Genomic DNA, 26,029 nt, shown 5'->3' on the forward strand with positions numbered 1-26,029 from the left:
TATTCAACATCTAATAATCAATACAGATCCTCCAACTGGTCACTGTACATAAGGGAATTAGCTCATTATCATCATTGGTCACTACAGTCATTCCTTTTTTCTTTGGTACATAGTGCACCGGACTTACCCATTTGCTATCAAAAATTGGGTAGACAATACTACTATCTAACCACTTGATCACTTTTTTTCTGACCACCTCCTTAATCATAAGATTCAACCTTTATTGTTGCTGCACTATAGGTCTGTAACCCTTTTCCATGTAGATGTTTTGCATGTAAAATGCTAGATTAATTCTTGTAATATTAGACATCTACCAACCAATTGCCTTCCTTATCCTCTTGAGAACTGCTATAGCTTCCTTCACCTGTATATCTGATAATCCTGTAGAAAAAATAACAGGCAAAGTAGCTTGATCACCAAGAAAACCATATTAAAAATAAGAAGGGAGAACCTTAAGCTCTAAGTTAGGAGCTTTTTTGACTGACGGCTTGGGCGATGAAGCAATTGGCCTATTCAAAGGCTCAAACGACACTTTTTTTGTCTCAACCACTGCTAACTTCATTACCTAGACCAGTGCCAATGCTTTCACATCTTGATACAGATCATGACTCATCAAAGCTCTCTCTAATGGATCATCATACAACAGTAACTGCCAATCTAAAACAAGATCAATAATCGATATAGAAAATAACTCCTCATATATGGCTGGCAATTTCAACGCTTTGTAAATATCAAAATCTTCTACATTATCATGCCCTCGCATTGTCATTTTTCCTGCTGCTATATCAATGAGTGATTGTCTTGTTGCTAAGAATGGTCATCCCAAAATAAATGGAACAACAGGATCATCCTCAAAGTCAAGAATTATAAAATCCACTGAAAAGATTAAAGATCCTACTTGCACCAACACATCTTTAATAATACCATTTGGCCTAGCAAGGGACCTATCCGCCAATTGAAAAATAATTACCGTGGGTTTGGGACTCCCAAGACCTATTTTCAGTACCATGATGTGGGCATGAGATTTATGCTAGCTCCCAAGTCACACAATCCACGTGCACAAATAGTTTGTCCAATGGTAATCTGCAAGGTAAAACTATCTAGATCCTTCAACTTTGTGGGCAGTTTATTTTGAATTTTAGACATGCACTCTTGAGTAAGTACAACTGTATCATATTCGATCAACCGATTCTTATTGGCAACTATATCCTTTAAATATTTTGCATATTTTGGTACACTCTACAGAATGTCAACAAGAGGAAGGTTTACTTGAACCTGCTTTAGAAGATCTAGGAACTTCTTATAACTTGCTTCATCTTGATGCTTCCTTTCCCTTTGAGGAAAGGGCAAGGGGACAGTCTTTTTTTCCACACAAATTTCATCACTTGCCTCTTGTTGCTTGACTTCTTTCTTTGTATTGTCTTTCAAAATATCATCAGTAACTGTGGGATTATCCTGCTCCTAAACTATATCCTTAGTTTGTATCCTACTTCTTGTTGTAACTGCATTTACCTGCTTTGAATTTGCCTCTGTATCGCTAGGTAATGCTCCTTGTGGCCTTGTATTATGTGATCCTGCATTTGACCCAACTGCAACTCTAGATTTCTTGTAAGCAATTATTGACTTTTTAACTCAGTTTTAAACTGGTCCTGTTGAGTCTTTATGTCTGCCACAAACTATGTTTGTTGAGCCATAAACTGCTCAATCAATTTCTCCATATTGCTAGTCTGAGCAGTCTCCTGATTATTCTGAGCCAGCTGTAGATTTAGTTGCACTGGTCCCTTGTACAAATTTTCATTCTGTGCCTGGTTTCCACCCCATGAGAAATTGGGGTGGTTTTTCCAATTGGGATTATATGTGTTACCAAAATTTTGTTGACCCTAACGATTTGCATTCCCCACATAGTTGACTGAATCTAGATTAATAGAACATGCATCTGTTGTATGCTCACCACTGCCGTAAACTTCAGACCTCAAATTCACCTGTTGAATTGCATTTGTTGCGGCCACTAGTTGTGTCACAACCAACTTTAGGTTGTTCAGCTGAGTAGTCATATGATTTTGCATTGCTTCAATCTATTCCTGTAATTCAGTGAACTAATCTACCTCCAATACCCCTGTAACCTTCTTGGGAGCGCTCCTTGAGTCTGCATGCCAATCAGGATTCCCTTGTGAGATTCGATTCAATAGTGTATACAATTTTTTATAAGTTTTCTCCAAAGCTTGGCCTCCTGCTGCTGAATTTAAGAGAATCTTTGAATTCGACTCAAGGCCTTCTATAAATGTGTAAACCAAGACATTATTTGATTGATAGCAATAAGGACAATTTTTTAGCATGCCTTTAAATCTCTCCCAAGCTTGGTAGATATTTTCTCCATCTTTTTGTCTGAAACTCAAGATCTCACTCCTCAAATATATAGTCTTCTATGATGGAAAGAATCAAATAAGGAACTTTCGAGTGCAATATTACCGTGAAGTGATGGAATGTGGTGGTTTAGCGTGTAACCACCTCTTTGCTTCCCCCAATAAAGAAAAAGAAAAGAATGTCAATCTGGCATAATCAGCATTCACCCCTTCAGGAATGTACGTATCACTTATTTATAGGAAAGTTTGTATGTGGTGTTGTGGATCTTCATAGGAAAGACCAGTGTATTGCCCTGCTGAATTCAATAGTTGTACCATGTTCTGCTTCAGTTCAAATCGACCTCCTGGATCGGGCTTCCAAATGTTGTTAGTCACATGGTTAGTAAGTGGAATTGTCACCTCATGAATAGGTCTTCCAGCTGGTTGAACAGGAATAGCTGGAATTACTGGAGCTGGAATATTTTCGACATTTGGATCAATAGAAGCATTGGGATCGACAACATTAGGATCTCGTATCTCAACCATTTGACCCTGTTGAATGGAATGTTGAGCTCTTCTCCTCTAATGAAAGATCAATTTCGGTTCCTCAAAGGGCTCTACCAACTCTTTATCTCTAGCCAGTCCATTATTCCGCTACACCTACAAAAATTCAGCTGCTAAGATCAAGTTGTTAACACTTAAACTTATTATCAAAAACCAAAAATTAAGAAATTTATTAATTATACTAGTCCCCGGAAACGGTGCCAAAAACTTGTTGCATCTTTACGCATACGCAAGTGTATGTGGTCGTACAAATAGTATAAAGACTTAGATAGTCAGATGTTCCCACGAAGACTAAGAAACTAGAAATATAATCAAATTTTAGTTTTAGACAATTAGGTATTAAGTGTTATAGAGTATCAAGATGATTGTAATTTTTTTGAATAAAAGGGTAAATTGTTAACAAGAAATAACAAATAGTTACTAGAGCAAAGAAAGCAACAGTTATAATCAATAATGATGATGATTCCAGGGTTGAGGTGTTTCAAACAATCATACAATTCTCTATTCTTATCACAGTCTAATTGGTTATCGGGTTGCTAATTCGCAAGGTTTATGCCACGATCTTGATCTCCTGACCTCAAATCTTCTATTTATTGACTATTGTATCTACAACTCCCGCAGAGACAAAACAATTCTTCTAGATTCATAGAGTTATCTTCTTTCAATTAAACTTAGCAAGGCTTCTAGGTATATCCCCATCCTAGATGCTAATTCAAACCCCTTATTTTATAAAAGGATAAGAACCTTGCTCCTTAATTTCTTTGTTCTATCCTACGATTCACCTCCCAGATGCACACAGAAATATAGATTTATTCTAATGGTAACCACACATCAAAAAAGTAAGCTCAAGAAATTAACAACAACCTAATAATAATCCAAAAAAAAACTATGAATAAGAATGTAAAAGAGTAATCATGTTCTTCGCCTAAACCCTAGAATAAGGGTGTTTAGCCACTCATGTTTGAATTCAACATCCAAAATTAGTAATTAACCATACTCAAAATAATTCTTGAAGTAAAGAAGTTGAAAAGAATGTCTAAGAATCCTAAAAGAGAGAAATTTTTGCTTTTCCATCGCTGCTATGATTGCCAAAAAGTGCCTTAATTATCCTTAATTTTTCCTTTCATAGCTGGGATAAAACATTAAAAATCCTTCCCAATTTCGCCAGTCGGTGCGTTGCGCCATTCCTTCACACGCTATTTTGTATCAAAACTTTGTCAATCACGGACTTCTAGAATTCAGTTAAAATTGTTAAATAACCCCTCACCGCAATGCAGTAGCATCGCGGTAAGCCACTGGATTTAAACAATTCTGAATTATCCTTCCTCCACGATACACTAAACTTCTAGGTCGTACAAATTGAAAATTGGAACTGCACTACACAACGATGGTATCGCGACCTACACTGGAATTTGACCAATGCCATTTTGTTACTCAGCGCAATACGGACTCTCTGTAAATGGGAATTTTTGACTTCCAGTTTCCCTTTTTGGGTTACATTTCAATGCCTTGTATTCCTTTGCTCATTCCACATAATCAATGTATCCAATTGCTTTCAGTTTTTCACAATTTTTACCTGAAAGCACTAATCATATCCATTAGGCACGAAATGAAATTAATGCTAAAATGTACTTAAGAATTTATACAAAAGTTCTTAAAGAAAGTCTAACTCTAGGTGCATATTGGTGCTTTTAGCATATAAATATGCCCAAGATCAGAATCCATAGAGAAATTTCAATTGATTCAAGATAGATTAAAAGACTCTTAGAGTCGTCAGAAATATTATGCAGACGTAAGAAGGAGAGATCTTAAGTTTGGAGTAGATGAACTTGTGTATTTGGATGTTTCACCCATGAAAGGGGTGAAGAGATTTGGCAAAAATGGGAAGCTTAGTCCCCGATATGTAGGCCCCTACCAGATTTTAAGTTGAGTTAGGAAGGTAGTGCATGATCTTGAGTTACCCACAAACTTGTCATCAGTTCACCCAGTGCTCCATGTATCCTTGTTAAAGAAGTGCATGGATGATTCAGCAGTTGTAGTCCCTCTAGAAAGCAAAGATATTCAGAATATCCTTTCATACAAAGAACTTCCAGTTGAGATTCTTGATTTTAAGATCCATAACTGAGGAACAAAGAAGTTTCCTTGGTTAAAGTTCTATGTTGAAATCAGCCTATTGAGGGTGCTACATGGGAAGAAAAATCAGGCATTTGTACCAAGTATCCTCATCTCTTCTCCACAAACTTAGATTCGGCTGAAAGTAATTGTATTCCTTAATTTAGTTCTTTTCCAGTCTCAGATTCAGCCATATAGCTATCCTCTTGTAGATTCCTGCACTCACAGATTAGTTCAGTTCCTCAATATGTTTTAGATTCAGTCATGCAATTTGTTTCAGTTGTGCATGCTAGAATATAGCCTCAGTTCCTTAGTATCTTCAGTTTGACTAGTTTCATTCGAGGACAAATGTTCCCAAGGGGGAGATAATATAATACCCCTACTTTTCCTAGCTCAGTTTAACTCGTAGAATGTCAAGGGTCAATTTTAAAATGAATAACTCCTGATACGAGTAAAATTTTCCATGTCTAAAGACTCCAATGTGTAGATAATTAGCTTATCTTTCCAATGACACCAATTTTGCCTAAATTTGAAACTCGGTTAAGAAGTTATGGCGATTTTAGTAAAAATAGTAAGGCACCGCGATAAGCACCGCGTCGTGGTGAAGGACAGGTTCGAAATTGTCCAATTTCTAGTGGAGCACCACAATTAGATAGATACCATGTTTGGGTGGAGTGAAAAATGGCACTCGTCCTTTTCCAGTGATGCAACGCGATTTCATCGTGTCGCTCCAGAGGCCAAAATGGAGATCTTCCTTTTTCCAGTAAGCCACCATGATTGTGGCGTCGCGGTGGAAGGCAAAATTGGGATTTTCAATTCAGAGTAAAATTTTAAAAGGGTAATTTAGTCTTTTCCCAAGCCCCCAAATCGTGTAAAACATAGAATTAATCTTACTCTAACCATTATAAGCATATTTTTTTTATCAAAATTACTCTCCAAGGAAATCCTAGAACTCAAATCTTCATTTCCAAGAAATCCAAATTCCCCCCTTCTTTTTCCTAGATAGCTCAAAATTAAAAATTTCCTATTCAAGAACTTCAAGAATCTATCTTCAAGAGCACAAATAGGAATTCAAAGTTCAAGTTGTGAATCAAAGAGTCGTCATGAAGCTTTGTAAATGTTTACTACATGAGTTGATATCTCATTTGTAGTGCTTCTTCGCTGGTTTTACCTTCGATCTTTCCTTCTTCACCTAGGCTTCATTATGATAGGTTATTTTACGATCCTTTTGTATGAGTTTTTTCCTTTATTTTGTAAAGGGAGGGTATCCCTTATTTATACATTCCTAGACTATATTGTACCAAGAGGAGTCCTCTCTTCTAGGTGCTTAGATCTAGGTTTCCCTTTTGGTATCGGGGATGAGTCGACTGGCCTTAGTAGGTTAGTTGAATTTGAACCACCATAGGATCGGAGGTAATGTTTATGTACCCTTCCTTTTACTTTTTTTTTGTTTTATTTATGATAAGGCTTGAGGGTGTGCGGCTCAACCCTAGATCGCCACAAGAGGTGAGAGTCCCGGGTAAGGCCCGTTCTCTTAAAAAAAATTAAGTTTCTTCATCTAATCATCAATTAAGATATGTGGGATTTTCAACAAGGATAATTCTTTCATCCTTATGACCAAAATTATTTTTTGAAGATAATTTTATATGAGTTTTGAATTAGTGTTCATACCCAAAATTGTTATTTGCAAGATTAAGAGATTTTGAGAGATTTAGATGTTGAATTGCATATCTACTTTTGTATTTTTCATGCGTATTGCAGTAATTTCTAGATTTAGAATTGAATTATCAATATTTTCATTATCAAGCATGAACTTTATAATTATTTAACATGAATTTGATGCATGGGTTATTAGCCCTAGTTTGAATGTTGTTATTTCAAGAAAATTATGCTTTTAAGCATCTCATGATTAGTTATATATATATATATATATTGAACAAAGATTTGATCTTTTTATCTCAGTTAAGATGTGGAATCCACTTTACATATTTATCTACAGTTTACAGTAAACAGATTTACAAGAGGTTTTCATTGTAAACCCTTATATTAGTTTTTAAAAGAGGATTTTCATAGAATGAGCATACAGATTAAAGGGAGCAGTATTTAGCACCAAATTGGGTATGTTTACATGCCCCAAAACTATGAGCCAACATAGGTTCAGATTATCAAATTATTCCCATTTCTATATGGATGACAGATACAGATGTGATTACATAGCTTAGGTTATACTCCTTGGCAAGAGTATGACACATTTCCTCAACGTGAGGTTTTCCCATAAGGGAACTAGATGTACCACACTAAGATAGCTCACATAGTGTATGTCAATTAGAAGAACCTCCCTAATAGTAAATACTTACAGAATAGTTTTTAAAAGTATTTCCCTATAGCTTACAGAAAAGAGTAAAGAATAACAGAAAATATTTTTGAAACTATGTGTAAAGGCTCACAAATTTTATTTAGATATTGCTTTATATGAGGCATTAGTAACAGATGTCAGCTTTCAAATTTCAGATATAAAAGTGAGTCCTTTCTACACTTAGACAGTATGATTTAAAGATAGAATACAAGTATAGTTTTCAAAAACTAAATGTTATGACTCACTAGATCTATCCAACATATTTTGCTATTCATGATTATGATTTTCAGCTTTCATATATTCCAGCTTATGTGAGTCATCTACATTTAGCATGCATTATTTTACAAATTTATAATAATATTGAGATATTGATTTACTTGTTCATTCACCCTATATACTCAGTACAATTCAAAAGTATTGATCCACATATACGCCTATGTGCTACATTGTCTCATAATGTAGGTTCAGGTGCTCAATTTCAGCAGCGTGAGTGATTTCGAGCATCTCCATCTACATCCCGACAGTTGGTGAGTCCTCATAGCTTTGGGACTTAGTCATTCAGTTTTTCAGTTTATTAGTATAGATGATTCAGTATTTTCAGACAGTTTGAGTCAGCTTGGGATTTATCCCAGTGACTCTCTAGCATTAGTAGTAGAGGCTTGTCGAACTGCTAGATATGATTCAGATTTTCACTATTGATTGATCAAACTTTTGATTTTAGTATTTTCAAATATTATATTCAGAAATTTTAAGCTTAGCTCAAACAAAATTCTGCATTTTAGCATGATTATATATCTATACTTCCCTATTATGAGCTTCAGATTTAGTAAATGGATTACAGGGTTAGCTTAAGGATACTCATAGTTTTGAACACCGTGTGACATCTCAGGACCCATTTTCGAAGCGTTACAAACTTGGTATCACAGCCTAAGGTTTTAAGACTCCTAGGTGTAATTTAAATCACAATAAAAAATACATAAAAGCTTAAATTTTGAGGGGCATACACATAAACATTTATTTAAAAAATATTAACCAAAATATACTTCAAGTATATATATTTACATATTAGAAGTGAAGAGTAGTCTAAATGGTTCAAACTCCAGACTAACGAGCTAGTAGATCAATAAGAAATTCAACTTGCAAATTGTATCAAGTCGTATAACTATGATGCCCAGAGTCAGACAAGTCATGTTACTTAGAGTCTTAATCATGGGTGTGAAGCGCGCCACATTTATGAACAAGAGTCTATGGGACGTATTTTAGGAAATTATCACTTTCTTTCATGATCTATTATGCTTACAGTGTTTCTATCTGCTTTTAACTCGTGCTCTTACGTGATAGTTGAATATGCCTCCTCGTTGAGCTAACGCCCGCAAAAATGATAACCAATCTATTCAGCATGCCGACCCTCTAAATGAAAATGTATCCCATGCTGAATTTCAAGATGTTTTTTAAGCGTTGGGCCAAGCTGTGAATGACAATGTTCAGGGAAACCATTAGGCGGTAGTCCCACTTCAGCAGAATAGTGATTTAGCAGTAGACAGAATCTAAGACTTTATGAGAATGAATCCGCCAGAGTTTTTTGGGTTAAAATCAGGTGAGAACCCACAGCTTTATTTATATGAGGTGAAAAAGATCACTCAGATTATGCAAGTTTTTGAAGAAGAGAGTGTAAAGTTAGTATCTTATAGATTGAAGGATGTAGCGTATGATTGGGTGGTCATATGGAAGAATGGTAGAGGTGAGAATACAACTCTAATGAGTTGGCAGGTATTTTAGGATGCATTTCTAGAAAGGTTCTTTTTATGTGAAATGAAAGAAGCTAAGGTAAAGGAGTTTGTGAACCTAAGGCACGGCTCGATGACAGTGAAGGAGTACTGCCTTAAGTTCTACCAGTTGTCTAAGTATGCCCTTGATACAATGGCTGACCCTAGGGCGAGTATAAGTAAGTTTGTTACTTTAGTATCTGGTTTGGTAGTGAAGGAGTGTAGGACTGCCATGCTTATTGGGGACATGAATCTTTCTAGGCTGATGATTTATGCTTAATAGATTTAGGTAGAAAATTTGAAGGAAAGAAAGAGAGAAAATAAGAAGGTTAGAATCGGGCAGTTTGAGTATGGCCAGACAAATTATGAAGGGGGAAATCATCTGTAGTTTCAGAATCGTTCATCTATGCCAACTCTATCTTTAGCTAGTTTGCCCGCCCACAGAACTAGACAGGAGCAATGGGGTAAGACTTCTATATCCAGGTCTCAGAAATAGTATGAGTAGAAAACCCAGGTATCCTCCGTGTGCTAAGTGTAGTAAAAATCATCTTGGTGAGTGTATGTTAGGACAAAAAGGTTGTTATGGTTGTGGTTATATAGGACATAGAATTAAAGAGTGTTCGTATGCTAAGCAGGAAAATAGAGATGTTCGTCCCAGACTCAGGCTACTAGCGTACCAGCCCCTCTAGGTTACCCAGTCCCTCCTCAGGGTGCAACATTTAGTATCAGTGGCGATCAGCGGCAGAATTAATTTTATGCTTTACCATTCCATCAGGAGTAGGGGTATTTGCCAGATATTATTACTGGTATGCTCCACGTCTTTCATCTTGATGTTTATGTGTTGTTACTCCCTCGGTCAAATTTCTCTTATGGGACCCTACTAGTTGCTGTAAATTTTGAAATAGGTCCTGGAAAGAACCCTAAGCCATTCTTGGTTTCTACCCCAATGGATGATTAGTTGTTGCCAAATAGAATTATAGAAAATGCCCAATCACTGTCCTTCATAAAATCATGTTAGAAGATTTAATAGAGTTAGATATGGTCTACTTTGACCTTATTCTTGGTATGGATTGGCTCCATTCTTGTTATGCATCTATAGATTGTCACACCCGAGTGGTAAAGTTTTAGTTTCCAGGTGAGCTAGTCTTAGAGTGGAAATGTAATTCGGTGTCTCCCAAGACTCATTTCATATCCTATATTAGAGCCAAAAGGTTAATCACAAAAGGGTGTATCTATTATTTAATTCGTGTCAAAGACACTAAGTCTGAGGCTCCAACAGTCTAGTCAGTTCATGTAGCCAACGAGTTTCCTAATTTCTTTCTCGAAGATTTCCTAGGGGTACCTCCCGATAGGGAATTAAAATTTAGTGTTGACCTTCTTCCAGATACTCAACCTATCTCTATTCTTTGATATCGTATGGCTCCAGCCGAGCTTAAAGAGTTAAAAGAGCATCTTAAAGACCATCTAGATAAAGGTTTCATAGGGCCCAGTGTATCTCCATGGAGCACTCCCATCCTATTTGTTCGTAAGAAAGATGGTTCTTTGTGAATGTTCATTGACTATCGTCAGCTGAATAAAGTCACAGTCAAAAACAAATAACCTTTTCCTAGGATTGATGACTTATTCGACCAGCTCCAAGGTGCAAGTTATTTCTCTAAGATAAACCTTATATTCGGCTATCATCAGATTAAAGTAAGGGAATGTGATATTCGAAAGAAAACTTTTAGAACCCATTATGGTCATTTTAAGTTTCTAGTCATGTCCTCCGGGCTAACAAATGCCCCAACAACCTTCATGGACTAGATGAACCGAGTGTTCAAATAGTATTTGGACATATTTGTCATAGTCTTTATAGATGATATTCTTGTTTATTCTTGTAGTGAGGATGATCATGCAGACCACCTTAGAATTTTGTTGCAAACCCTTAGGGATCACCAGTTGTTCGCCAAATTTAGCAAATGTGAATTTTGGCTAACATTAGTAGTTTTCCTCGGTCATATTATTTCCACTGATGGTATTAGAGTTGATCCCTAAAAGATAGAAGCAGTAAGAAACTAGCCTAGACCTATTTCTCTGTTAGACATTAGAAGTTTCTTGGGTTTAGCCGGCTATTATAGACATTTTATTGAGGGTTTTTCTACTATTATATCCCCTATGTCTAGATTAACTAAAAAAAAAGTTAAGTTCCAGTGGTCATATTCCTATGAGAAGAGTTTTCAAGAGTTGAAGACTTTGACTCACTTTAGCCCCAGTTTAAGTACTACCTGATGGTACAGATGGGTTCGTTGTATATTGTGATGCTTTTAGAATTGGTCTGGGTTGTGTTTTGATGCAGAAAGGCAAGGTTATAGCCTATGCCTCTAGACAACTTAAGCCTCACAAAAAGAACTACCTTACCCATGATCTTGAGTTAGCTGTTATTGTGTTTGCATTGAAAATCTTAAGGCACTATCTTTATGGGATGCATATTAATATGTTTACGGATCACAAAAGTTTGCAGTATGAGTTTACTCAGAGGGAGTTAAATCTTCGTTAAAGAAGGTGGTTAGAATTGTTGAAGGATGATGACATAAGTGTGTTGTATTATTCGGTCAAGGCTAATGTATTGGCAGACGCCGTTAGTAGATTGTCTATGGGTAGTGTTGCTCATGTGGAGAATGATAAGAGAGAACTAGTCTGAAAAGTTCACCGGCTAGCTAGATTGGGTGTGAGGTTGGTTGACTCAACTAAAGGTAACATTTGGGTTCAAAGTAGTTCAGAATCTTCTCTAGTGTCTGGAGTGAAAGAAAAGTAGGATAAGGATTCTAGTTTGGTCAAGCTGAAGGGTTCAGTTAAATACCAAAAGGTAGAGGTTTTCTCAGGAGAGATCGCGTGTTAAGATACCAGAGTAGATTGTTTGTGCCATGTGTTGATGATTTGAGGCAACGGATCATGGCAGAAGTGCATGGTGTGAGTTACTGCATTTATCTAGGAGCCACAAAGATGTACCACGATTTGCAAAAAGTCTTTTGGTAGAACAATATGAAGAAAGATATAGCAGAGTTTGTAGCTAAGTGTGCAACTTCCCAATAGGTTAAGGTAGAGCACCAAAGACCTAGTGGCATATTGCAGGAGTTTGGTACTCCCACTTGGAAGTGGGAAGAGGTGAATATGGACTTTAAGACTGGATTACCACATTCGCATCGGTGGCATAATTCGATATGGGTTATTGTAGACAGATTGACCAAATCAGCTCATTTCTTTCTAGTTCACACATCCTACATTGATAAAGATTATGCTAAGCTATATATCAGAGAGTTAGTAATATTGCATGGAGTTCCCTTGTCTATTATCTCAGATAGAGTTACTCGGTTTACCTCTCAGATTTGGAAAGCCTTTTAGAAGGGTGTTGGTACCTAAGTTTATCTCAGTTCAGCTTTTTATCTGCAAACAGATGGTCAGGAAAAGAGGACCATTCAGACCTTAGAGCATATGTTGAGAGCATGTGTTCTTGATTTCAAAGGCCGTTGGGATGACCAGTTGTAGTTGATCGAGTTTCCCTACAGTAACAGTTCCCATTCTAGTATTCAGATAGCCCCAATTGAGGATCTTTATGGGCGGAGATGTATATCACCAGTTGGTTGGTTCAAAGTAGGTGAGGCCACTTTGATTGGGCCAGATATGGTGTTTGAATCCATGGAGAAAGTTCAGTTGATTCGAGAGAGATTAAAAGCTTCTTAGAGTCTTCAGAAATCTTATGCAGACGTAATAATGAGAGATCTTGAGTTTGGAGTAGATGATCTTGTGTATTTGAAGGTTTCACCCATGAAGGGGGTGAAGAGATTTAGAAAAAAAGGGAAGCTTAGTCCTCGATATGTAGGCCCCTACCAAATTTTGAGTCTATTTGGAAAGGTAGCGTATGAGCTTGAGTTACCTGCAGATTTGTCATCAGTTCACCTAGTGCTCCATGTGTCCTTGTTGAAGAAGCGTATGGATGATTCAGCTGTTGTAGTCCCTACAGAAATCATAGATATTCATAATAGCCTTTCATACGAAGAACTTCCAGTAGAGATTCTTGATTTTCATATCCGAAGACTGAGGAACAAAGAAGTTTCCTTGGTCAAAGTTTTATGGCGAAATCAGTCTGTTATGGGTGCTACATGGGAAGAAGAAGCAGACATGCGTACCATATATCCTCATCTCTTCTCCACGAACTCATATTCAGCCGAAGGTAATAGTATTCCTTAATTCAGTTCTTTTCCAATCTCAGATTCAGCCATATAGCTATCCTCTTGTAGATTCATGCACTCGCAAATTAGTTCAGTCGATCAATATGTTTTAGATTCAGTCATGCAATTTTTTTCAATTGTGCATGCCAGCATATAGCCTCAGTTCCTCAGTATCTTTAGTTTAACTAGTCTCATTCGAGGACGAATATTCCCAAGGGGGAGATAATTTAATACCCCGTACTTTTCCTAGCTCAGCTTAACTCCTAGAATATCAAGGGTTAAATTTAAAAGTGATTAACTCTTTATACGAGTAGAACTTTCCATCTCTAGACACTCCAATATGTAGATAATTGGTTTAGCCTCCCAACGATACCAATTTTGCCTAAATTTGATACTCGATTAAGACGTTATGGCTATTTTAGTGAAAATAGTGAGGCACTTCGATAAGTACCGCATCGCGGTGACAGATAGATTCACGATTTTCCAATTTCTAGTGGAGCACCACAATTAGCTTGCATCGCAGTGAAGCCCCAGATCCCATTCATCCCATACCAATAGCTACCCGCAATTAGCCCGTATCGCATTAAAAATTCCCAATTGGACAGACACTGTGTCGCAGTGGAGTGGAAAATGGTACTCGTCCTTTTTCAGTGATGCAACGTGATATTATCGCGTCGTGCCAGAGGCCAAAATGGAGATCTTTCTTTTTTTAGTAAGCCACCACGATAGCAGCACGTCGCAATGTGAGGCAAAATTAGGATTTTCAATTTCGAGTAAAATTTTAAAAGGGTGATTTAGTCTTTTCCCAAGCCCCCAAATCGTGTAAAACATAGAATTAATCCTATTCTAACTATTATATACATATTTTCATCAAAATTACTCTCCAAGGAAACCCTAGAACTCAAATCTTCATCTCCAAGAAATCCAAATTCCACCGTTCCTTTTCCAAGATAGCTCAAAATTAAAGATTCCCAATTTAAGAACTTGAAAAATCTATCTTTAAGAGCACAAATAGGAACTCAAAGTTCAAGTTGTGAATCAAAAAGCCGTCGTGAAGTTTTGTGAATTTGTACTACATGAGTTGATATCTCATTTGTAGTGCTTCTTCGCTGGTTTCACCTTCGATCTTTCCTTCTTCACCTAGGCTTCATTATGATAGGTTATTTTACGATCCTTTTGTATGAGGTTTTTCCTTTATTTTGTAAGGAGAGAGTCTCCCTTGTTTATGCATTCCTAGACTATATTGTACTGAGAGGAGTCCTCTCTTCTAGGTGCTTAGATCTAGGTTTCCCTTTTAGTACCAGGGATAAGTCGACAGGCCTTAGTAAGTTAGTTGACTTTGAACCAATATAGGATCGAAGGTAAGGTTCATGTCCCCTTCCTTGTACTTTCTTTTGTTTTATTTATAATAAGGCTTGGGGGTGAGCAGCTCAACCCTTGACCGCTACGGGAGGTTAGAGGCCCAGGTAAGGTCCGTTCTCTTAAAAAAATTTAAGTTTCTTCATCTAATCATCAATTAAGGTATGTGGGGTTTTCAACAAGAATAATTCTTTCATTAGAATAATTCTTTCATTCTTGTGTCTAAAATTAGTTTTTGAAGATAACTTTACATGAGTTTTGAATTAGGGTTCATACCCAAAATTGTTATTTGCAAGATTATGAGATTTTGAGAGATTTAGATGTTGAACTGCATGTCTACTTTCATATTTTCATGCGTATAGCAGTATTTCTAGATTCAGAATTAAATTATCAATATTTTCATTATCAAGCATGAACTTTATAATTATTTGACATGAATTTGATGCATGGGTTATTAGCCCTAGTTTGAATGTTGTTATTTTAAGAAAATTATGCTTTTAAGCATCCCTTGACTTGTTATATTCAGATTTTGAACAAAGATTTGATCTTTTGATCTCAGCTTAGATATGAAATCCACTTTACAGATTTAGTTATAGTTTACAATAAATAGATTTACAAGAGGTTTTCATTGTAAACCCTTATATTAGTTTTTAAAAGTTCATTTCCAACAAAATGAGCATACAGATTAAAGTGAGTAGTATTTAGCACCGAGTTGGGTATGTTTACATGCCTCAGAACTATGAGCCAACGTAGGTTCAGATTAAAACCATTTCTATATAGATGACAGATACAAATGTGATCACGTAGCTTAAGTTAAACTCCTTGGCAAGAGTATGACACCTCTCCCCAACGTGAGGTTCTCCCATAAGGGAACTAGACATTGGATACTATGATAGCTCACATAGTGTATGTCAGTTAGAAGAACCTCCCTAATAGTAAATATTTATAGAATAGTTTTTAAAAGTATTTCCCTACAGCTTATAGAAAAGAGTAAAGAATAACAGAAAGGCTTTTAGAAACCATGTGTATAGGCAGACAAATTTTATTCAAATATTGCTTTAGATGAGGCATTAGTTACGGATGTTAGCTTTTAGATTTTATATATAAAAGTGAGTCCTTTTTACACTTAGACAGCATGATTTAAAGATAGAATACAAGTACGGTTTTTAGAAACTAAATGTTATGACTCACTAGATCTATGTAATATGTTTTTCTATTCATGATTATGATTTTCTATTTTCATATATTCCAGCTTATGTGAGTCATCTACATTTTGCATGCATTGTTTTACAAATTTATAATAATATTGAGATATTGATTTACTTATGCATTCACCCCCATATACTCAGTATAATCAAAAAGTACTGATCCACATATACATTTATGTGCTACATTGTCTCGTAATGTAGGTTCAGGTGCTTAGTTTCAGCACGTAAGTAACTTTGAGCATCTCCATCTACATCCCGACAGTTGGTGAGTCCTCATAGTTCGGGGACTTATTCATTCACTTTTTTAGCTTATTAGTATAGATAATTCAGTATTTTTAGACAGTTCGAGTCAGCTAGGGGTTTTTCCTAGTGACTCTCTAGCATTAGTAGTAGAGGCTTTACGGACTGCTAGCTATGATTCAAATTTTTAGTATTGATTGATCAGACTCTTGAGTTTAGTATTTTTAGATATTATATTCAGACAGTTTCAGTTTAGCTCACACAGAATTTCATATTTTAGCTTGATTATATATCTATACTTCCCTATTATGAGCTTCAGATTTAGTAGATGGCTTACAGGGTTAGATTAAGGCTACTCGTAGTCTTGAGCACCGTGTGATATCTCGAGACCCATTTTCAGGGCATTACAAAACTTTTCCATGAGTACTTGCGAAAGAGTCAAAACAACTAGAAAAAGAACTAGGAATATTAGAGTCAGAATAAGAAATAACCTTATTCAAACTCTCTTGTTTTCCTCTCTCTACCTTACGATCATCCCTTTTCTTTTTACTCTCATGATCATCTCTTTTTTATTTTCTTTCGACCTCAGTTGACATTTCATTCTCTTCACATAGCATAATCTCTGTTTTTCCTCTTTTCGAATGTCAACATGTACTCCCTTACTTCTCCCATTCTTTTCTCTCTTAAAATTTTTTATTGCTTCTTTCACACGTTTCTAATCTTCATAATGGAGTTAAAGGTACAAAGTTTATATTTTCTTTTATTTAGATCAAGAGAAACTTTATTCTTTCTCCTGTCATAAATTGTATTTTATCAAAATGCCATGGACACTCAAGCATGATATGATAATCTTGCATTGGAATTACATCAGAAAAGGCATTATTGGAGTACCTCTTAATGAGAAAGAAATCATGCATTGCTTTTTCTACTTAAGTTCATCAAAATCATTTTGTTTGATGCATGTAAGTTCCAACTTCTCCACCACGTATGAACTTATCACATTAACACCACTCTCAAATTAATAATTATAGAGAAAATATTATTTTTTATTCCACACCTTGTATGAAAAATATTTCTCTTCAAATCAGTTATATTTACTGAACTAGGTGAATTTTGGATGACCTCTAGTGCATTGAGTCGAGCGGAGATTCTTCTAAGTGCCTTTGCCATGTCATTGGTTTGAGTCCCAACATTAGTATTCTTTTCTTTTTTAGACATATCAAACATAATATTAACAAAACAAATACCTCTCAACTTTTGGTCTCCTTTTGCTTATTGATCTCACACAAACTCTTGCCCTTTTTCTACTGAAATTATTACCTTTGATTGGATCCTTTAGGATTTATATAATCCTATAAGCAACAACCTTTTAGAAGTAAGATGTAGGAAAAAAATTATCAATACCCAGACAAATTGAATTTGATGAGACAAGAATTTATCAAATACATTACTCCTTATAAGCAACAATGGTTAAATGATTTTGATGAGACAAGAAAAGATCAATTATGCAAATAAAAATTTTGGATTTCCTGTTTTCTTGATTTTCCTTCTTGATGTTGGAAAAATAAGAGAGACCATAAATTTAGAGTTTCTTAATTTGCAAAGCAAAACCCTTTTTATCTTTTTATCTTTTTATTTTTTATTTTTTGGGGGCTACTACGTAGATTTTCTTTTTAATCTAATAAAAGAAAAAAAATTGGTTAGGAAACTCCCAAGAATTATCAAGAACAACATCTTGATAGAACCTTTCTAATACCACTTGATAAGAATCAAATTACTTGAATAAACAATAAAATAATGTGAAAATGAAAATACTAAGATTCTCCGAGTTATAGTTTAACTTACGTACTAGTGGAATTTAGTAGGTGCGATCATGACTCATAAATTAGGTCGTAACAACTACTTTATTTATGATTATTTGGGGTATAATCAAATATCCATTACCCCCTGAGACTAAGAGAAGCCTACTTTTACGCCATATGGTACTTTTGTATTCAAGAGGATGTCGTTCTGACTTTGCAACGCTTCTGCCACCTTTCAGCATTGTATGATGTCAATATTTTCTAATATAGTGTAGGACACTATAGAGGTATTTTTGGATGACTTTTTGATTATTGGAGACTTTTTTATGATGGCCCATTTAGATAATTCACTTCATATATGTAAGGAGTACAACCTAGTATTAGATTGGGGAAAATGCCACTTTATAGTAAAGGAAGGGATTGTTCTCAGACACATGATTTTGAAAAGGGGTATTGAGATTGATAAGGCAATGATAGAGGTGATTGAAAAATTACCTCCTCCGATTTCAGTTAAAGATGTTAGAAGTTTCTTGGGTCATGTTGGGTTCAATAGGAGATTCACCAAGGAATTCTCTAAAATTGCTAATTCATTATGCAAGATTTTAGAGAATGAGATAAATTTTTAGTTTGATGATGAGTGTCTCAAGTCATTTGAGTACCTTAAGGAGTGGTTGATCTTGGCTCCGATTGTTGTGTCTCTAGACCGGTTCTTACTTTTTGAGGTGATGCATAATGGTAGTGGTGTGGCTTTAGAAGTTGTCCTAGGCCAACAATGTGAGAATATCTTTCACCTAATATACGATGCCAATAAAGCATTAAACCTCTCACAAAAAAATTATTCAGTTACTGAGCAAGAGTTACTCATGGTGGTTTTTGCTTTTCAGAAATATTGATCCTATTTGATAGGGATGAAAGTTATTATTCATACTGATCATGCAGTTTTGGGGTATCTGATGTTGAAGAAAGATTCTAAGTCGAGGTTGACTCATTAAGTGTTACTAATAGAAGAATTTAACTTTGAGGTAAAAGACCGAAAAGGCATTCAGAACTAGGATGCAAATCACCTATCACGCCTCAAAGAGGAGGCAATGCTGAAATTAAGGGATGAACTTGAAATTGATGATACTTTTATAGATAAGCAAGTCTTGGAAACATTACAAGACTTAATCCCATAGTTTTCTAATTTTGCCAACTACTTGGAAAGTGATCTTGTCTCGGAAGATTTATCATTTCAGCAGCGCAAGTGGTTTATACACGAGGTGGGAAAATTTTTATGGGATGTTCCTTATCTGTTTTAGGTATGTGTAGATAGAGTTATTCAGGGATGTATTCCTAAGGTGGAGATGATGAGCATTCTTGAGGCTTGTCATTCATCACCAGTTAGTGGTCATCATGGTGGTACCCATATAGCCCATAAAATTCTACAGTGTAGGTACTATTCACCAACTATTTACAAAGATGCTCATGATTATGCTTGGGCTTGTGATCAGTGTCAGTGGTAAGGTAATATTTTGTAAAAACAAGATCTCCCCATGATATCTATCTTGGAGTTAGAGCCATTTGATGTGTGCGGAATTAATTTCATGGGTCCATTTGTGAGCTCTTATAGGAGAAAATATATACTGGTGGCAATTTAGTATGTTTCTAAATAGGTGGAGGCAGTTGCGGTTCCCAACAATAAGGGTCAAAGTGTCACTATATATTTAAAAAGAACATCATTTCTCAATTTGGCACACCACATGCTATTATTAGTGATGGTGCATCCCACTTCTATAATTGCCTGTTTAAGTCCCTACTCAAAAAATATGGTGTGAAGCATAAAGTGCCAACATCTTATCATCGACAGATGAGTAAGCAGGTTGAGGTCTCCAATCATGAGATCAAGTCTATATGGAAAAGACTGTGAATGCCAATCGGATTGATTGGTCAAGAAAGCTAGATGATGCAATTTGGTCTGACTGAACAACATTTAAAACCCTCATAGGCTCCTTCCAATATCAGTTTGTGTACGATAAGGCATGGTACTTGCCTATTGAACTTGAGCATAAGGCACAATGGCCATTGAAAAAGCTAAATTTTGAGTGGAGTAGTGCTGAAAATATAAAGATGAGTAAGGTAAATGAGTTAAATGAATTCCAGCTCCAATATTATAAGAGTTCAGCTTCAAAAAAGGAGAATATAGAGTTGTTTCATGATAAGAAAATGGAGAAAAGGGTGTTCGAGCCTGCTGATATGTTCCCATTATATAATTCAAGACTGTTTTTGTTTTCTGGCAAGTTAATGTCTAGGTGGTATAGACTACTCACTATTGTTAGAGTATTCCCGCACGGTGCTATTAAGTTGAAGTGAGATGGAGAAGCCTCATTTAAGGTGAACAAGCAGTGTGTTAATAACTATATGGTAAATGCTGATAAAGTGAAATTTTGTGTTGATATGAGCCTTAGCGAAGTCTACGCAGGTGATGTTGGGTGTATTTATGCACTCTAACGTTACTATTCTATCCTTTTTAGCCTTGCTTTGAGGATGATTCTTATGCTATATGTGTTGATAATGATATAAATGATCATTTATGTGTCCAAGTATGTGTTTACAATGTTTAATGGTGGTTTCACATTAGTTTTGATTCAATTTGAGCATTTAGAGTTCAACCGAGAAAACCAATGTAACTAGCTTGAGCTAGGTGTTTTTCTAGTCTATTGTGTTGAGTTCTAATGTATTTTAATGAGTTACTAAGGTTTTTATTATGTATTTATATGTGAAATAACTTATTTATAATGTTCAAGGGTCAATTGAATCAAGAAAAGAGTCAAAACAATGAGTTAAAGCTCAATGTGAATTTAAACTATGCTTAGCTCGTGTTTCTAGTTCATCGTTGAATATGTTGTGTTTTTTTATCTATAAATTATTGTTTTTAATGCTATAGGATTCTTGGTAAATATACTATGCTGTTATATTAAGGATATACAAGCTTTAAATCAAGTGAAAGCAACTTAAAAGGGCTCTGAAATGACCACGGAAGCACAAGATGCAAGCAGGACACCAAGTTGGACCCCTGGAAAGTTTTGAGCGCGTGCGGAGTTTGTGTTTCTCCAATTGTTTCGTGCTGAATTCCATTGGACTCAGAATGGGCCCAAAATGGTGAAATACTGCATTGCGGAGCTGTCCCAATTCGTAATTGTCTAAAAATAGTATCTCAACACGATTGCACCGCTTAGCGCCAATGACCAAAATTAGGAGTTAAGTTCCCAGTTGTTCCCATGATGCCATTTGAAACTGTGGCGCGACGGGCCAAAGATAAAAGTTGGGAGAAAAGTTCCGAACTAAAGGAAAACAATGTGGAAACGTAATCCAAGTGGGGTTATGACTTATATACTATAAATATAACGTCTTAAAACACATCTTGGGACCTCTTGGAAACCCTAGATCAACTTGAAACATCATTGGAGGCTACCACAACTTCTTTTTAGGTTTTATTATTCGTTAATTTAGTTTTTATATGGTTTGTATCATCATTCCAAGGGATTGGATGATAAATATTTCCATTCAAGGTTAAACCCTCTTTCCAGGGTTAAAGCCAAGAACATGATTATTATTATTTTAGATTAATTCCATTTAATTCTCTTATTATTATTGGTTGTTTGTTTATTCTTGTTTTAATTATATTACAGATTGATAACCCTTAAAATACATATATTGTCTACCTTTTGATCTCGGGAGAGGGAATAGAGAGATGGAACATAGGAATAAATAAAGTTTGGGTTTTTATTCTTTTATAAAATAAAGAATTAAACTAAGCGTCTAGGACAGAGATGTACTTAGATACCTTACTTGATTCAAACGTAGGATGATAGCTTTAATTCACTTAATTGGATTATTACATCCCTGCTCAACAATGTATTTATAATATTCATATTAGGTAAAAGATTATAGGTTAGGAAACCATGATCATGAAATTAACCCTACGAATCAACAACCAAGAAAAGCAAGTTAACGAATTAATTTCAATAACATAGTATGATTGTTCGAAGTGCTTTAACCCTGGGCTTTCCTCCATTGATTTTCCCAAGACTTTTATTTTACACATTGTTTATTTTATTTTTAGTTTACAATTATTCAAAACTCTTGGTGTTTATTTTTTCTCAATTAGTTAGACTAGAATTAGATAGCCGGTGAACGCAAGTCCATAAGAGGTCGATACTTGGATTTCCTTGAATCCACCGTATTACTTGATAAGACCACGTACACTTGCGCGTACGCTTGGGCGTTGTCAAGTTTTTGGCGCCGTTGTCGGGGACTTGTTATTTAGCAATTGTTTATTTTAGTTTTAGTTTTATATTTATTTGGGTTTTGTTATGCTTGGTGTTGGTTTTATTTTTGCAGGAAATAGGTTTCAAAGTTTATAAGTTGACAAGGGATCGGGAGTTGGTAGAACCAAGCTCGAAACCCGAGCAACTTTACCATCAATACAGGAGAGAAGCAATCCTTCTCCCCAGAATTCCATAAATCCAAGAAGGTGAAGAGAGTATTGTTCCTATGGTTGAACAACAAGCAGCTGGTAGGAAGGTTAGGGAAGTGGCAGTCCCACTTCCAACGAACTTGACTTCCCCAATTCAAAGACCGACAACTAGGGGGAATTTTGAGTTGAAATACAATATGGTGCATCTTCCTATTAGCAGTGGATAGTTTGCAGGGCTTTCACACGAGGATCGACAAGTCCACTCATAGACCTTCATTAAGCTTACAGATACATTCACTCCAACTGGGGTGACTCTAGATTATGTGAGGCTGACACTCTTCCCCTATTCATTTATTGAGGAAGCTAAAAGGTGGTTGAATGCAGAGCCGGTCAGTTCAATCACAACATGGGATGACTTAGCCATAAGGTTCCTTATCAGATTTTTTCCATTAGGCAAGACTGCGAGTTTTCACAGTGAGATAGTGAGCTTCAAATAGAAGCCTGATAAAAATCTCTATTATGCTTAGGAATGCTTCTAGGCTCTTCTTCGAGATTTTCCACATCATCAACGTCTAATAAGGTATTTGCTCATACTTTTGTAGAAGTTCTCGATCACAATACAAAAATTTTGCTAGATTCAACCGCAGGTGGTCAAGCATTGGAGCTAACTTATGATGAGCTATACATATTGTTGAACTGCATAGCACAAGAAAATCCAGAGTGGTATTCAGATTCTAGAAGTGCCACGAAAAGAATTGCGGGAGTATTAGAGATGGACCAATTCACAACCTTATCAGTACAAGTTTTTGCCTTACAAAATTTTATCAACACAACATTTAGCACCATAAAGTTGGGAACAGCAAAACCTACAACCACAGTCAATGCTATCCAACAAGCCGCAGCTTGGTATGAACTATGCAGAAATAGTAGTCATGTAACGGCTATGTGTGCTTCAAATCCAAAATCTATGATGTATGTGGGCAATTCTCAAAGGCCAAATTACGGTAATGCCTATAATATAAAGTGGAAAACTTAGCCACCAAATCAGTCATGGAATACCCCACAGCCACATGCCTAATCGAGACAATCAACTAGCAACATGGAAGAAATAATAAAGCAACTCGTAGCTGGTCAAACATAATTGATTGAGGATCTGAATAATCAAAGGGTAGAATTACAGACTCAGAAAGTGGCATAGAGAAATTTAGATTTGCAAATTGGACAGATACAGCAAGCATTAAATACCCGTCCTTAAGATGGTCAGCCCTATGATACAAAAAATACAAAGCAAGTCATGGCAATCACCTTGCGGAATGGTAAAGATCTTTAAGGAGAACTTTCCAAGCCAACAAAGGAGGTAGATGCTGAGGTGGTGACCCAACAGATAAATAACAGAGTTGCTGAAAAATTCAAGAAAGTCTGAGTACTTGAAGGAAAAAGTTGTTGAACCAGAGAAAAAAAAACACTGCTATTGCCCTTCCTTTAAAAATACTTAAAAGCGAAGGAGGATGCATTATTCAATAAGTTCATTGACACATTCAGAGAGTTGCATTTAATCTACCTTTGCTAGATGTTATGTAGAGTATGCCTAAGTATACAAAGTACTTGAGGGATGTGGTGGCGAAGAAGGTGAAACTGCAAGATGTGGGAACTATAACACTCACTAAAGAGTGGAGTACAGTAATGACACAAAAAATCCCAAATAAATTAAAAGATCAAGGAAATTTTTCTATACCTATTCAAATTGGGGGGAAAGAAGTCCATGCATTGAGTGACTTAAGGGCAAGCATAAATTTAATGCCCCTATGATTGTTTAGAAAATTGGTCTTGGGAAAGCCTAAAACGACACTAGTGGTGATAAATCTAGCAGACGGATCTATAGCATATCTAGATGGAATCATTGAGGATGTCCCCATAAAGGTTGGTAAATTTGTTATTCCTGCTGACTTTTTTGTTCTTGATTTTATGGCAGACGAACAGGTACCAATTATTTTAGGGCATCCATTCTTAGAAATTAGAAGGGCTTTAATTAATGTTAGAGAAGGAACGCTCAAGATAAAAGTAGATGATGAAGAAGTGGTATTTGATGTTTACAAGGCCCCCATTGAAAATTCCTTATATAAAGATCTATGCATGATCAATGTGTTTGAAAGAAATGAGTGTGGGGTGCCTAAACCACTAAAGACCTCTTCTAAATACCTGATTGATTAGCCTAAGATGAAACCACCAATTTCCAACATGTTAAAAGGTAAAAAAAAGGTTTGAAACGAATGAAAAATGGCTCCCAAAAAGGAGTAAAAGGGTGAAGGAATATGGTTGAGTTGATATATGGTTGAGTTGATATGGAACGTGTGCGACAATAAATTAGGAGCATCTTGGGAGGCAACCCATGTTAATTAGGTATGTTTTATTTTTAGTTTTTTAGTTATTATTTCACGTATTTTTTGTTTTTGTTTGACTCACAGGTTCATGGGAAGTCTGAGTACCATAAACATGAGCTAAAGCTCATGGCAAAAATTATGTGTGGGGTTCCATGGATCCCATTGTTGCAAAAAAAATGCTACTAGCTAGGCCTAGAGGCCTCAGGGAGTATTTTTACATTTTACTTTTAAATTCACTTTGGGGACAAAGTATATTTTTAAGTGTGGGGTGGGGAAATTTCTAGATTTTGGCTCAATTTAAATTTTTTTTAGGTTGGGAATAAGTAAGATGTTCTTGTTGGTGCTATTTTTCGATTAACTATTGCAAGTGTTTTGTTTGGTAAAAGCATGTTGATTGAGTGAATTACTACTTTTGAGACTCTTAGGCTCATGTTTTTGACTCTTGTACTTTTTGGCTTAATTTTGAATTTATGCTTTTGTTTGGTTGAGAGTCTATGGTGATCCTATTGAGTTGAGCATGTGCTATGTGTGTGTAAGGTTTTTTGTATATTTCTTATTGCATGTGATGTCTAGAACTTGCTCGGTGTGTGTGTGAAGCGAAATAAAGAATGTGGGTTTAGGAGATGATTTAGGCATTTCTTTGATAGCCTTAGTTCATACTTTCTATTTGTCCTACCCTTTGTGCATTATCCTAGTTAACTTCCATTAAGACTTAAGCTTATTTTCTTTGGTATCCTCATATGTAGCTAAATCCCTTTCTTTGATAGACCATAATTTGATCCAAAAAAGCTCCTAAGTGCTTTAATGTGAAAAAATTAATTTAGTAAGGAGATTAAGAAATTGAAGAACAAAAAGTTGAAATTGATGCCCAAAGGTAATAGTTATTGGTGTTTATATTTGATGAGTGGTAGATGGTGGTGATATAAATGGTGTTAAAAGTATTGCCATGATTGTGAAAAAAGAGAAAAATTGATTCTTGTGGTAGTAAACTATGTGTCCACCAAGTGGTTGTGAAAATGCTTAAAAGAGATGGGGAAAAAATCAAAGTATAGGCGGATAGAAAAGGTGTAATTTGGTTCTTAGAGACTAGTTTTAAATGAATAATATAGAGTATTAAAGAGCTTAGAGAGGTTAGTCACTATTCTCAAATAGTTCCTACCCATCTCTTAGCCTACTTTACAACCCGAAAAAGGCCTAATTGATTCTAAGATTTACATTCGACTATTAGTGGAGCA

General features: G+C 35.8%; 1 non-coding gene across 1 annotated transcript; it reads left to right on the forward strand.

Annotated features, from left to right (window-relative positions):
• Positions 1-2,304: 2,304 nt before the first annotated feature.
• LOC124891850 lies at positions 2,305-2,414 on the forward strand. Its single transcript, XR_007049909.1, has one exon. It is a non-coding gene; the product is annotated as a small nucleolar RNA R71 (small nucleolar RNA).
• The last annotated feature ends 23,615 nt before the right edge of the window (positions 2,415-26,029 follow it).

The sequence above is a fragment of the Capsicum annuum genome, chromosome 1 (assembly GCF_002878395.1).
Source record: "Capsicum annuum cultivar UCD-10X-F1 chromosome 1, UCD10Xv1.1, whole genome shotgun sequence".
Classification (NCBI taxonomy): domain Eukaryota; kingdom Viridiplantae; phylum Streptophyta; class Magnoliopsida; order Solanales; family Solanaceae; genus Capsicum; species Capsicum annuum.